The following is a 15,466-nucleotide window of genomic DNA, read 5'->3' on the forward strand; positions in this document are numbered from 1 at the left end:
TCGTCAGAGCGCTGGCACACAACTTGCGGCAGATATCAAATAGCATTTCACAATGATCCGTGAAAAGAGCTGAGCAAATAACTTTCTTGTGAGAAAGTTAGAGATAAAGTAAAAATTGTCATTACAATGGAATTAGGCAGTATCAGAAGCAAGTCTATTCAATTATGCAGACTGGAGAGTTATAGTTTCCCCAAGCCTAAATATTCAGCAATCTTATGTAAGACCCATCAGTCTTTAGAAGGCTTGCAAGTAAGTGTAGAAATACAGAGACTTCAATAAAGAGAAAATGAAAATGCACTCACATCCAAAAGTCAGCTTTGATGTTAACCAGTAATACCGTCAAAGCTCATACTCCTTTTGTTCTGTGTACAGCAGCTCTTAATACTCTTTTTCAAAAGAGAAGTCAGCCTCACAGCCTGCCATTACTACTGTGGTGTGGATGATGCATTTGACCACAAAAAGAATTCCCTCTTCCCTCTCAAACATCTGCTACAGGATTGTTGTAAGGATATAACATAGGGGGGTAGATTCATGTTTACCACCCTGAACTCCTAACAGGATAAAAATGTGACAGAATATGGATTACTTCCCAACGGCTGAAGGAAAAGAATTCTGGTTGTGGGATTGTCTATAAGGTTGTAAACCTCCAGGTGGTAGTTGGATATTTTCCACTATTACAACTGATTTCCAGGCAACAGAGATCAATTTACCTGGGCAAAACAGCCACTTTGGAAGGTGGACTCTATGACATTATACCCCATGGAAGCCCCTCCTTAAACCCATCTTCAGGTGCCACCCCCAAAATTTCCAGGCATTCCCCAACCTGGAGCTGGTTGCCCTAATTGTCTGAGGAACCTCCACCATAGGGTTGTCAGGTCCTACCTTGCAGCTAGTGGGGGATCCTTAGTCCTCTCTGGGACTTGCCATGCTTGCTTAGTGATGTTACCCAGAAGTAATGTCATCACTTTGATGACGCTGAAGGATGATGCTCTAGCTTTTGGGCAAAACTCTACGGTTTGTTGCTGGTTTTGCCCAAAAACTAGAGTGTCACCATGTGACATTGGTGATGTCATCATTACCTTTTGAGCCAGTTGGGGTGGGATTTCAACTTCTCTTAAAGGCCATCAGAGACAAAGCCTTTCGAATATTACTAAGGAGGCTGTTTCATACCTGGTGGTAGTCACCAATAAAGTCCACTAATGACTATGGTCTGCACCCTAGTGCACAAGGGGACAACAAGATGCTGCTATCAAGATGATCTGAACTGAGGTGTGAAACATGTAGCCCGGGTGAAGTAGTGAAGCCTCATTACTGTACCATGCATCACTAAAGCATGATCAGATCAAGAGGGGTGCCAGTTGATGAGCCAGGCACAGCGAGGTGGGGAACACTGCATTTTGGGTCATTATATTAATTTGTTTCCCCAGCAAAAGAGCTGGGTCTAAGCACACCCCTTCAGTGCAATCCTAAACCAAATTATACCCTTCTAAATCCAGTTAAATTGTTGGGCTTAGAAGCAATACTCCCTCTAAACTGTGAAGTCTTGTGAGCAAAAATTTTACTCCATAAGCTACTGGCATTAAAGTTGTGAGCTACTGAATTAATTAATTTGCTCTAGGGCCATTTTTCCTGAGCTAAGACAAGTGTGTGAGCCAGAGGCTAAAAAACTGCAAGCTAGCTCACACTAACTCAGTTTAGAGGGAACACTGCTAACTCTGTAACTCTGTTCAAGATTGTGCTGCCAGAGAAAATCTGCACCCATTTAAAGACAGAAGTGCAATTCCCTTCAGGACCTCAGTTTCACCAACAAACATCTGCTGTGCCTTACCAGAGTTATGTTTCATCTTGTTCTCCCTCAGCCCCTTGACCACCGCTGCAGACAGTGGTCAAGGACAGATACATTAGCACTGTTAGCCTTGTTCAAAGAAATACATATGCTGGGTCTAACAAACTTGTCTACTAAGGATGTAAATAAAAAGTAATATCCTGCTGATACTGGTCCAGTCCCAATGCACTTAGCAGTTCAAACTGTTTTGCACACTGTACAAATACATCACTGTGATTTGCATATCATTGGAATTCTGTAAGGAAACAGATCTCCATCTGACTTGGCGTCGTGTGCATTTAATAAGATTTATTTTCATGCATGTGTTTTGAACATATTGTATGAAAACTCTTCTGGAGCAAGGACTCAAACGACTGTAGAAATAATTGATAAAATTCATTTTATAGAACAGTCAGTATCAGGTGTTTTGAGAGCACTCTGGATTAGGTATGAGATGATTATAACCAGTTCTGTACATTGTTGGTTTTTTCTGTGGACACAATCATTGGTTTCATTGTTCTTGCTGAATTTGACTCGTCTAACACAATTTTAGGCCATTCATATGTTATGTGCCATTTATTTATAGCATTTTTAGCCCCCTATCTCCAAAGGCAGAACTCAAGACAGTTATAATAATGATTAGAACAGTATACAGAAATAGTGTACATTAAAACTACCATATAATTCGAAGATGGATAGCAGTGTCAGAAAGCACTCCTGAATAACTCTACCTTACATAATATGCAGAATATTCACTGGAAGCCTTATTACATAAAATAGGAGCGGCCAATGAAAAAGCCTTAATTTTATCTTTGACCATCCTAACTATCCTACAAGAGAGAATACTTTATTTGTAACTGTCACCAAAAATTACTGAATTGCAACTAAAGCGAATGCAGGCTTGGAAAAAACGCAGAAGAGGATGACCACAATGATTAAGGAGTTGGAGAGCCTTTATCATGTGGAAAAACTAATGCATCTGGGACTTTTCAATTTAGAGAGGGAAATGACTAAAGTGAGAATGTGATAGATGTTTAAAAAAATATGCATGGAGTGGAGAAAGTAGGTAGAAAAAAACTCTCTCCCCCATAATATTGAAACTTGGGGACACCCAATGAAGTTGATGGGCAATTGACTCTAGACAAAAGGAAGTACTTCAATTGTGGCATTCACTGCCAGTGAACATAGAAATGGCCTTCAGTATATATGGCTTTACAGGGGGTGGACAGATTCATGGAAGATAATGTCAGTCAGTGGCTTCTAGCAACAAGGGTTGTAATTCCCCAGGTGTGGGCAGGGGATCTACCGCTTTCATGGGTTCCTGTCGATCAGCAGCCAGCTGGCTGGCAGAAGGAAATCCCTCCAGCCCCCCAAACCATGATGTTGTGTTCAACGCACTGACATCACTCAGAAGTGACACAGGTATGTCAGTGACACTGTGGGGTGACACTCTTTTTGAGGGCAAAACTCTATGGTCTGAGGGCAATTTTACCATAGACTTTTGTCCAAAAAGAAACATCATCCCCAACATCACCAGTGTGCCTAGGTCACTTTTGGGAGATGTATGTAATCGCACAATATCCCCACCCACTCTCGGAATACCCCCCACCTCCATAGACGTGATGATCAGACCTGGAACCCTAAAGGGAACCTTCGAATAGCACTAGAAAGCAACACTGGAGAAAGCATTGGCCATTATACCTTGTTTGTTTGCCTTATGGGGTAGCTGCCTGACTACTGTGTAAAAGGATACTGGACTAGATGGACCATTGGTCTTATCCAACAGGTCCACTCTTGTTAGGTCCTTATGATGTTGAAAATAGAATTTTCATGGGTGGGAGGAAATTGGCATCAAGAAAGATAAAGAGGACCACACAAGTCATCATCTTACATTTGGATATTGGGTTGCGTTGGTGACCCAGCCTATGCCTCTAGTCTAGGAAGGATTGCCGCACCAGAACCCAGACTGAACACTGAGATGGAGGCCTTTTCAGAATGGACCAGGAACCTATGACTTACTACCAGCTTCCAGGCCTCTTCTTGTTGTAAGACTAGATTCAAGGAACCAAGCTTGGGGTGGGGGGGCAGGCACTGAGCTTGGAGATGCATGCACAGGCTGTCAAGTCTGCAGATTGAATAACGAGTCGATGTAGATACAAAGAAACTAGTTTATTGATACTGGTTACTTGCGGCCTTGGCCAGAGCTTGAAAAGACTGAAGACCGTATAGTAGATACATTGCATATAAGGAACACTTCAAAGGGATTCCTACGGGCCGGGGAATCTAGCAAGGGAACATTCACACATAGATGTTACCAATACATTCTCATGTTGATTAGAGGCCCGCGGCCTTGGTACTCTCAGGCTTCCTGTCTCCCCCAAGCCTGAGCTGAGAAGGTTCAGATAAGACTTTTCACACATCACCATTTCAAAGCAGGGACATTCTCTACGGAAGGGAGGGGGGAACAGGGGAGAGTTAGCTAGCAGCATTTGGTTACACTTTGGTTCTACCCAGCATGCTCTTTGCGTGAGCCAGAGTTAAAGCCAGACTTGACACAGGCTCTCTATTCAGCTAGTCCCTGTAAACCAATAATACAAAGAGTTCATTTTCATTTGTGAATCTGGCAACACCAATTTGCAGTGTTGATACCTATTTTTAAAAACCATGTGTCTACTAATATATCCCTGATATACTACTGATATATTTATTATTATTTATTAAATTCAGCTTATATCCCACCCTCCCTGCATTAAAACAAACAAACCCAAAGGCTCACGCCTTTGTTTCTCAAAAGGAAGAAACAAAAGCCCAAGCACATTTGAATCGGCACAGCTAGCTTTCAGAATTCACTCTCATCTCCATTCTGGGTAGATGAATAGTGGGAGGACTTTCAACACTCATAAACAAGACAAAGCCAACTGCATTCTTATGTGGGTGATACCATTGCTCCCTTGGCCTTCTGCCCTTGCCCAATCAACAAAGGGGGGGGGGGTTTCTGCTGCTGCTTGAGGATCTTCCTTCTCCAGCCACCAGCTGCAGCAGACTCCAACATCTTTCCCTGGGTTGGAGAACATGTCCTGGGATCTCAATTCCAGTTCCACCACTCCACAGACTGGCTGTATCACACATGCCCTTTCTTGCCCCTTACATAGAAATTATCTCCGCTTAGGAAAAATGTCTCATGTAACATCTCCCTGTTATCCCCCCCCCCATTTGAAATTTAAAAAGGAAACAAAATGCAAAACAGCTGCTAGGGTCTATTAGGGAATAATTAATTTGCAATATTCTGACTGAACTGTCAGTATAAACACAGGCACAAGCAGCCAGAGCTTGCCCTTAAAGAAAAAGAAAGAAAACAATTCATGCCGCACAGTAGAAATAATCTCCCAGTTAGAGTGGTAAAAATAGTCATTCATAACATAGCTACTCCCACACAAGAAAGGGATCACGCACACAGTCATCTTAAATTTGGATACTGGGTTGTGATGGTGATCCATTGCACTCAGTGAATGTGTCTTTTGACACACTTGTAAATACACAAACCCAGTAGCGTTGCCAGGTCTGTTTTGGAAATAGGGTTGCCAATCCCCAGGTGGGGGCAGGGGATCCCCCAGTTTGGAGGCCCTCCCCCCGCTTCAGGGTCATCAGAAAGCGGGGGGAGGGGAGGGAAATGTCTGCTGGGAACTCTGTTATCCCTATGGAGATTTATTCCTATAGAAAATAATGGAGAATCATCCACGGGTATCTGGGGCTCGGGGGGGGGGGCTGTTTTTTTTTTAGTTAGAGGCACCAAATTTTCAGCACAGCATCTAGTGCCTCTCCCCAAAATATCCCCCAAGCTTCAAAATGATTGGACCAGGGAGTCCAATTCTATGAGCCCCAAAAGAAGGTGCCCCTATCCTTCATTATTTCCTATGGAAGGAAGGCATTGAAAAGGTGTGCCGTCCCTTTAAATGTGATGGCCAGAACTCCCTTTGGAGTTCAATTATGCTTGTCACAGCCTTGATCTTGGCTCCACCCCTAATGTCTCCTGGCTCCACCCCCAAAGTCCCCAGATATTTCTTAAATTGGACTTGGCAACCCTAGTTGGAAAATACCAGGAGACTTGAGGGGTGGATTCGGGAGAGGGTGGGGTTTGGGGAGGGGAGGGGTCTCAGCAGAGTATAATGCCCTAGAGTCAACCCTTCAAAGTGGCCATTTTCTCAACAGAAGCTGATCTCTGCCAGCTGGAGATCAGTTGTAAAAGCGGGAGATCCCCAGGCCCCACCTGGAGTCTGGCAACCCTATTCTAGGGAAGACTGCCCCACCCAGAACCCAGACTGAAAGCTGTGATAGAGGCATTTTCAGAATGAACTAGGAATCCATGTCTTATAATCAGCTTCCAGGCCTCTTCTGGTTGCAGTACTCTGAGTACTGGATGTAGGGACCCAAGTTCTAGAGGGCACTGAGTTTGGAGATGCAGGCCTTAGGTTCTCTATTTAGCTATTCACCATACACCAGAAACCAATAATACAAAGAGTTAATAGTCTAACAGAAAGGAAAGAAACAAAAAAAATGAATTAGGGAAAACAGACAATGAGTGCTCTTATGATTCAAGCAAAATCTGAACTTGGAACTTTCCACCTCACACCGTTAACCACCATGCTCAAGGGCTCTATCCAACTACCGTAGGTTTCCATTTTTATGTTGGGGTTGAGCATAGGATTTACAGGGAAAACAAATATTTTTCCAAAACTTAATTGAGGAAAACATCCATCTGTTTTAAATATTGTTCTCTGCCACTGTTTTCCTATCTAGTGCTACTTCTCCATCATCATTTTATTAACAGTGTCATCAAAACAGGTCTAATCAAAATCCTACTCAAGTCTACTCCATGGGGCTCATTCCTACAAAAGTGCCCTTTGATTACACTGCAAGTGATCTTGGGCCAATTAAGCCGTATTCACAGGCTTGTTCCAGAAACAGTCTCTCTCGGCTTGGCTTCGCGAACGAAGATTTAAGAAGGGTGCAATAGTCCACGTTTGCTGCAGGCTCGCTGGTGGCTGACAAGACCAATGTGGGACAGGCAGGTCCGGCCACAGCGGCTGCAGGGAAAAGTCTGATTTAGGGTTGGCCCTGTAGCAGTGCGATTCTTCCTCAATCTCCTTTTGTCCTCAAGACCAGCTATGCGTGCGTTCTCAAAGGAAGAGACAGCCTGGTGGATGGTGTGCCTCCATGCTTTGCGATCTGAGGCTAGGTCAGACCACTGGTGATGGTTGATGTGACAGGTGCTAAGGGATTTCTTCAAGCAGTCCTTGTACCTCTTCTTTGGTGCCCCTCTATTTCGATGGCCGGTGGAGAGTTCGCCATACAGGGCAATCTTGGGAAGGCGGTGGTTTTCCATCCTAGAAATATGCCCTGCCCAGCGCAGCTGCGTCTTCAACAGCAGTGCCTCGATGCTGGTAACCTCTGCCCGCTTGAGGACTTCAGTGTTGGTCACAAAGTCACTCCAGTGGATGTTGAGGATGGTGCGAAGGCAGCGCTGATGAAAGCGCTCAAGGAGTCGCAGGTGATGACGGTATAAAACCCACGATTCGGAGCCATAGATGAGGGTTGTCATCACAACCGCTTTGTAAACATTGATCTTTGTGCCTTTTTTCAGATGCTTGTTGCTCCACACTCTTTTGTGCAGTCGGCCAAATGCACGGTTTGCCTTTGCCAGCCTGTTGTCAATCTCCTTGTCGATCTTGGCATCTGAGGAGATGATGCACCCCAGGTAGCTGAACTGCTGGACTGTCTTCAGAACTGATTCACCCACAGTGATGCAGGGAGGGTGATAATCTTCCTGGGGTGCAGGCTGGTGGAGAACTTCTGTCTTCTTCAGACTAACTTCTAGGCCGAATAGCTTGGCAGCCTCTGCAAAGCAGGACGTCATATGCTGCAGCGCTGATACCGAGTGGGAGACGAGTGCAGCATCATCAGCAAACAGTAGCTCTCGGATGAGTTTTTCCATTGTCTTGGAGTGTGCCTTTAGTCGCCTCAGGTTGAACAGGCTGCCATCGGTGCGATAGCGGATGTAGACACCATCGTCATCATCTAGATCTACTGCGGCTCTTTGAAGCATCATGCTAAAGAAGATCGTAAAGAGAGTTGGCGCGAGAACGCAGCCTTGCTTTACACCTGTGCCTATTGGGAAGGGCTCCGAGAGGTCGTTGCAGTGTCTGACTTGGCCTCGCTGGTCTTCGTGTAGCTGGATGATCATGCTGAGGAACCTTGGGGGACATCCTAAACGTTCCAAGATTTGCCAAAGGCCTTTCCTGCTAACGGTATCGAAAGCTTTGGTAAGGTCGACAAAAGTCACATACAGAGCCTTGTTCTGTTCCCTGCATTTCTCTTGGAGCTGCCTGAGAACAAATACCATGTCGGTCCAGAAACAGTCTAATTCCAAAAAAAGGGCTGCTATAAAGACAAAATGGGAGAAGGGGAGAATCTGCACCCTCTTACGTTCCTTGGAGGAGGGGACTGAATAAAAAAATAATAAACAGGCTTATCAGATTGTCTGCCATGGGAGGGGAGGGTGAGAACAATCTCCCATTCCTGATTCCTGGCACCAATCTTCACTGAGAACAACAGGGAGGGGGGTGGGGGGAGACTGGGAAGCAACATTACATAACATCGTGATATCACTTCTAGTTATATTCAGAAGTGATATGATAGTTAACAATTCAACAAATCTTTATGGTTTTTGCTATAGAAAACAATGAATTTGTATAGCGCTGCAGCATCACTTTCAGGTACAGCTGGAAGTGATGTTACGTGGCATCACTCCACGCCCCATTTTTGCTCCCACTGGTGAAGAAACCAGCTAGCAATCATACTAATAAGCAGCCATTTGTATCTCAGCCATACAGTGATCACATGGTAAGTGGCATGATGTCACAGTTCTATCCAGGTAATCAGATTTGACCACGTGAAAATAACATTACAGGCAAAGGAAGTCAATTGTGAAAGACAGCTCAAAAGAGCAAGGTAAATGAGGAAGCAGAGCAGACATTGCCAGTAGAGTGTGCGGTGCAGTGGTTACAGTGTTGAACTAGGATCTAGAAACCAAGGTTCAAATTTCATTCAGCCATGAAGTTAATTGGGTAATCCTCAGTGAGCCTCTCTCTCTTCATGTAACCTACTTCACAGAGTTGTTTTAAAGACAAAGTAGGGTTGTCAGATCTGACTTGGGAAATATCTGGGGACTTTGGGGGTAGAGCCAGGAGCAAGGTTGTGACAAGCATGACTGAACTCTGAAGGGAGTTCGGGCCATCACATTTAAAGGGACCACACTCATTTTAAATGCCTTACCTTTGTTGGAAATAATGGAAGATGGGGCACCTTCTTTGGAGGATCATAGAATTGGACTCCCTGGTCCAATCTTTTTTGAAATTTGGGGTGGGTTGAGGAGAGGCACCTAATGCTATGCTGAAAATCTGGTGCCTCTACCTCAAAAAACACACACACACACCGAGCCCCAGATGGATCGATTCTCCATTTATGGGAAACAGTCTCCACAGGGTATAATGGAGTACTCAGAAGACATTCACATACACACACCCCTTTCTGATAACCCTGAAGTGGGGGGAGGGCCTCCAAACCAGGGCATTCCCTGCCACCAAGTGGTGATTGGCAACCCGAGGAGAAAGTAAGGATGGAAGAAGCCACTCTGAGCTCCTTGGAGGAAGGAAAGAGTACTAGACAGATAAGAAAGGTCGGGGGATCCTTTTTGATGGTGCATAAAATGTTTCTAAAATACAAGTGGCTTGATTTCAGGCCAATGGACTTAAGGTTATAATGTCTTACAAAGTTGCAAGTTTACTTTCAGTAGGTATGCTCAGAGGAGTGTGCCTGACAGTAATTGAAATAGTGAGAAGCGATTTTCAATTTCGAACTTTTCTGAGCCCCACTCTCCAGCACCTCCCCTCTGCCCCAGCTCTGTGAAATTTTGACTAAACTCTAAGAGGAGACCCAGCTTGGAAACCCGCCTGGCTTGGAGCTCTTGCAAAGCTGGCTGTCACTTCCGGGAAGCGGCTGGCTGAGCGATGTCTTACTCCCCTGCGCATTTTGCTTCAGGTGGTGCTGCATGAAGCAGATGCCGAGCTGCCCTTTTCAATTCCCATTTCATCTCACACTCAGGTAAGCAGCCTGGCCAGAGAGAAGATCCAGCAAAGAAAGGCCTATTACTTCAACCGGGGATTCCCGCTTACCTGTATTCTGGACACACCAGCAATATTTCCTTTCTCATTCTGCCTGCAATGAATCCTGAGCAGCCAGTAGGAAGATAACAGCACTGTTTAAACAGCTGTGTGAATGCTAAAAAAAAATCCAAATTCTACAACCCAGAATATATATTAAATGAATATACAAAGATGTCATGATTTATTTCGTTCCCGTAACTTAATTTTTCAAAGGATATAAGGAGGGGGGAATGTTAGAACAACAGAGGACTGTTTTCAATTCTAAAGAGAAAACAGAAGCTCCAGCTGCTAGTTGTGGAAGACAGATAAGTAGACAGAATATTACCCCACGTGGAGGTTGTTGCTTAGGTTACATTCCATTGGAACATCCACTATTCAATGCAGTTAGAATATGTAGGTGCATTACTTAGAAGAGGGGTGTCAAACGTGCGACCCAAGGGCCAAATTAGCCCCACAGAGGCCTCCTATCAGGTCTGCAAGCAACTCTGCTTCCTTCTTTCTTGCTGGCTTCCTTCTACATCACAGCTTGCTCTGATAGGCTTGCTCAATCATACAGGTGCTACAGAGCAAAGCCTCTATTTTCTCCACTGGCTGACGAGCATGAGAAGGAACTTATGTACAAAAGCTCACAATGCCGAGCCATTTCATATTTTCCTCTGGATCTTACGCTCAAAGCATTGACCATAAGATTTCTGTAACGAATATCAATAAATCTAAAGTAGATTTGCAACTTGCAGACACAGACCTGAACAATACCTTAACAGAAAAAAATAGTAGTCGATTGCACCTTTAAGACCAACTTAGTTTTATTCAGAACGTAAGCTACCTTGTGCTCTCTAAGCACATTTCATCAGACTAGGAATCTGGAACAGTGAGCAGAGCCATACCTTAACAGCATACTCAAGGTTGCTACAGCACAAACATTGTCTCCAGATTGTGATGCAAGAATTCAGAGGAAGAGGTGTCAGTTATCAGAAACTGTTAAACAAAATACCGCAAGAATGCCAATCTTTTAAGCATCTTTTAAGTTTAAATGAATCTTTAATTGTGTTTGTCTGTGTCCTTATTAAAGTTTCTATCTCCGCTACCTGGCATTACATTTTATGACACACATGAGCAGCCCGACAAGGTCTCATTTATGTCAGATCCGGCTCTCATAACAAATGAGTTTGACACCAGTGACTTATGAAGTGTGATGGAATCACCTAAAAAAAGATTAGAACAGATCTAACAAGGAAAGAAAGTAGAAGGGACAATAAAGGGAGAAGCAAGAGCAGGTTTGGTAAAAACAAGTAGAGATAATAAAGTTGCAGGTCTTGAAGTCAAGCACCAGACATACCGTTTAAAAAAAAAAAAAACCACGATTAGGATGTTCCATAGTTTTAAAAAAGATAATTAGCAGTGCTGGGCAGCTGCTTTGAAGATCAAGGCAGGGCCACTGGGAAGAGAGCATTCTTCACTTTTCTCCCAGGTCTCTTCCCCAAGTTAAAATGTCCCTCCATAGCTGCAGTTTGTGGGAGGGGGGTGGGGTTCAAATTTATTTAGTATATTTCTATTCCACTCCTTCCCCGTAGGGCTCAGGGCAGAGTACAACATATAATAAAACTATAAAATACAATAAAACATTTTATAAACAAACAGCACTCAGAAAATTTTCCATATCATCACAATATTGCCCAGCCTGGCTATCTCACATCATGACAAGATGTTATCCCATAGAGATGGCAGATATTCCATTTTATAGCATAGATGACAGTGCCGACAGGGGAGGCCAACTAAATCAAGAATAGATGCCCGCAGCCTCAACTAAACGCTGTTTCTGCCTGTGTTTCCTCTCACTCACCACTAGCTGCAGCTCTGAAGGGCCATTTTCAATTGCAGAGCACACCTGGGAGGAAAGGGTTACCCCCTCCCTTTCTTCCACCACCAAAGTAAACCTTTGCTGATCTTCAAAACAGTTGCTAGAGACTGCTTTTTCTTCTCTCAGGCATAAAATCCTAATCCCAGATTTTATGCATTATATCTAAGGTTGCACAGTGCCTCCACACAGTGCCTGAAGACCTTCCAGAATTACAACTGATCTCTGGACTACAGAGATCAGTTCCCCTGTTCCCACTCCTTACCCTCCATATCCTCCTGGGGGTATGAGGCAGTAGCCTGGCATCTCTAGCCCTATCTCTTCCAAAAAAGCATGCACAGAATCTGGCTTGTAGGGTTGCCAGTTAACCAGCAAAAAAATTAAAATAAGCTTGTTTGGATTGTTTTGTTTTTCGCTTTGGGGCCAGCTGCCAGAAAAACAAGGAGCCATCCTATGTTTCCACCCACCAATTATTTTTGTAAGCTTGAGTGAATACACAGCTTTTGCACTGGGCTCTGCCCGTAGAAACACCACAGCAATCTTGACCCTACCCCCAAAGACTGCTGAAAAACCCACTTTGCTCCAAAATGCTTCGCCTATGCTATTTTCCTAATTTAAATAGCCCCCCGACTTTCTGTTTGCTCTTATGTTACCCATGTAAGACTGGTGGCTGGAGATCTCCTGCTATAACAACTGATCACTAGGCAACAGAGATCAGCTTACGTGAAGAAAATGGCCACATTGGAAGGTGGCCTCCGTGGCATTATAAGCTATCGAAGTCCCTCCCCTTCCCAAACCCCACCCTCCTCAGACTCTACTCCCAAAAATTTTTATATATAATTTCCCTTTTGTCTTGGCAAATCTGAGCTCCCTCATTGGTTGGAACTGGGTGGGATTGTAGTGCATCAGCCTTTGGCCTATCAAACCATCAATCAACTGCTCTTGCATCACATTGGCTGACTCTGCTCTCCCCCACCCACTGGTGGCCCCAGAACAGACAAGGATTGGCCCTCAGGGGAAACGGCTAGGCAGTGGCTGCTGCTAAGCAACTAACCTTGCTTTTCTCAGTAAAAAGCAAGCAAGCTTGGTTCTCTCAGGAAAAGCCAGTGGGGGAGGCCTATTTTGGCCTTTGAGGGAGAACTCATTAGTTGACTCTCCTGCCCAAGTGGCTGTTGCTAGCCAGCCAAGCTGCTTCTGTCAATCAAAGGCAACCAACTTTGTTCTGGTAGTTTATGCCTCTCTCTACTCTCCCATTGGCTAAGCTGCCTGTTGCTCTGCTTTGCAGAGGAGAGAAAGAAAGCCTTCCCTTGATTGACTAAGAAATGGAGGAAGAGGGAAACAGCCATAGAGAAAGCCTTCCCATGACTGGCTGAGGGAGGGAGGAGCAGGCAAGACTTTCTCTTAGTTTGCTGAGGACTCCTCCCTATCCTCCTCTGGGAAGGAAACACGCAGTGACAGGGATAAAAATGATGCCCTGTTGCATTAGGCCAGATACAGATAGACAGATAGGGAGGGAAAGACAGAGAGAGAGAGATTGAAGTCAACATTATCAGAGAGAGAGTGTATTGATCTGAAAGGTATCATTAAAGGCCTTTGAGAAAGAACTCACTGGGACCAGTTCTGACTATAGCTGCCAGTTCCAGGGGGATGGGAAATCCCTGGAGATTCTGTGGTGGAGTTTGAGGAGGACATAGGAGTTAGGGCTTCAGAGCAGGGTCTGCCAGACCCAGGTTTTTGCTGTGGAAACTGACTGGGTGATTTCAGACAGTCACACACTTCCAGCCTCACCTACCTTTCAGGGTTGTGGTACAGATCAAAGGGGGAGAAGAGACTGATGTAAGCTTCTTTGTCCCCCCACCACTGTGGGAAAAGACTGTCCTTTTCCTATGTAGAGGCTGCAGGGAGGGGGAAGGCAATGGAAAGCTGAAGTCAGAGAAGAAGATATTGGATTTATATCCTGCCCTCCTCTCCCAATCTCAGAGTCTCAGAGCAGCGCACAATCTCCTTTATCTTCCTCCCCCACAACAGATACCCTGTGAGGTGGGTAGGGCTGAGAGGGCTCTCACAGCAGCTGCCCTTTCAAGGATAACCTCTGCCAGGGCATTCCAGCAGGTGCAAGTGGAGGAGCAAGGTATCAAACCTGGTTCTCCAAGATAAGAGTCCGCAGACTTAAGCACTACACCAGACTGGGGCAGATAAAGGGAAGGAGATAGGGTTGCCAACTCCAGGTTAGGAAATTTATGAAAATTTAAGGAGTGGAGGCTGGAGAGGGTAGGGTTTGAGGAACCTCTAACAGATACAATGCCATTTCCTCCTAAGGAACCACTGTTGCCATTCTCAAGGTGAGAGCTGGGAATTGCTCAGAATTACAATTGCTCTCCAGATGGCAGTGATCAGCTCTCCTTGAGGTCGGGGGGAGTGAATGCTTTCACCTTTGCTTTGAAAATGAGGTAGCCAGTCATGGTCTTGATGGGATGTTTACTACTTATACCACAGCTATGTTTTTTCAATGGGCGTTTTCACACTGACCTTACTCCAGAGTGACGTCCCTCTTCACTGCGCAGCGTCTGCGCGGATTTCGCACCAATTGCTCCGCAGAACAGGAAGAGCCGCAAAGTCCCGCGGCTTTTGCATCGCAAATGTAAACCGCCAAAAACCAGTTTACATTTGCGACGCAAAAGCCATGGGACTTTGCGGCTCTTCCGGGTTCTGCGGAGCAATTGGTGTGAAATCCGCGCAGACACTGTGCAGTGAAGAGTAACGTCGCTCCGGAGTAAGGTCAGTGCAAAAACGCCCAATGTAACATGTGGTGTGGTCATTAAAGTGTGTGGCTGGGATCTGGGAGACCCAACTTCAAATCCCCACTCTGCCATGGAAGCTTACTGGGTGACCCTGGGCCAGTCATGCTCATACTACCTCACAGGGTTGTTGTGAGGATAAAATTAGAGAATGATGAAAGCCAATTTATGTCCCCATCAGGGAAAAAGTGAGATATAAATTAAGTAAATAAATAAACCTGCTCTAATTAAGCGGAAAAGAGAATTTGCCTATATGACATGTTGCAGATTGAAGGTAACGTTTTAAAAATGATTAAATTTAAAAGGTGGGTGCTCTTAGCTAGCAAGGGTAGGGAGAGAAGAAAGTAGATGCTAGAACAATACAGGATTGTAAGCAGGGCTTCCTATATATACTGGTCTGAGGCTGTTGCAGAGACCATTGAGGGGATGACCAGCCTGGGATTCCAGTACTCCTGGGGAGTGGAAGGTATGACGGTGGGAACAGACATTATTATAAGGGAAGGAGACGGAGACATGGAGGTGCTCGGCCCCCTTCCAGTCTGTGTTCCATCCCGATGGTGGCAGGTAGTGGGGTCAGGTTGAATTACTCGCCTCCGTCATTGGTATTATGCAATGCCAGGTCCATAAATAATAAGACCTCAATCCTCCGAGAGTTTTTAATCGAGCAGGACATGGACTTGGCTTGCGTGACTGAGCCCTGAGTGGAAGATGGAGAGACTGTAGCTCTCTCCCAAACAGCTCCCCCACGATACTCAGTCTTTCA

At 45.0% G+C, this 15,466-nt stretch overlaps 1 protein-coding gene across 3 annotated transcripts in view; it reads right to left on the minus strand.

The window, feature by feature from the left end:
- The window catches only part of ZMAT4 (zinc finger matrin-type 4), a 249,947-nt gene that overhangs the window by 174,182 nt on the left and 60,299 nt on the right, over positions 1–15,466 (minus strand). The window lies entirely within an intron of this gene.

Source organism: Heteronotia binoei, chromosome 12 (genome assembly GCF_032191835.1).
Source record: "Heteronotia binoei isolate CCM8104 ecotype False Entrance Well chromosome 12, APGP_CSIRO_Hbin_v1, whole genome shotgun sequence".
Taxonomy (NCBI): domain Eukaryota; kingdom Metazoa; phylum Chordata; class Lepidosauria; order Squamata; family Gekkonidae; genus Heteronotia; species Heteronotia binoei.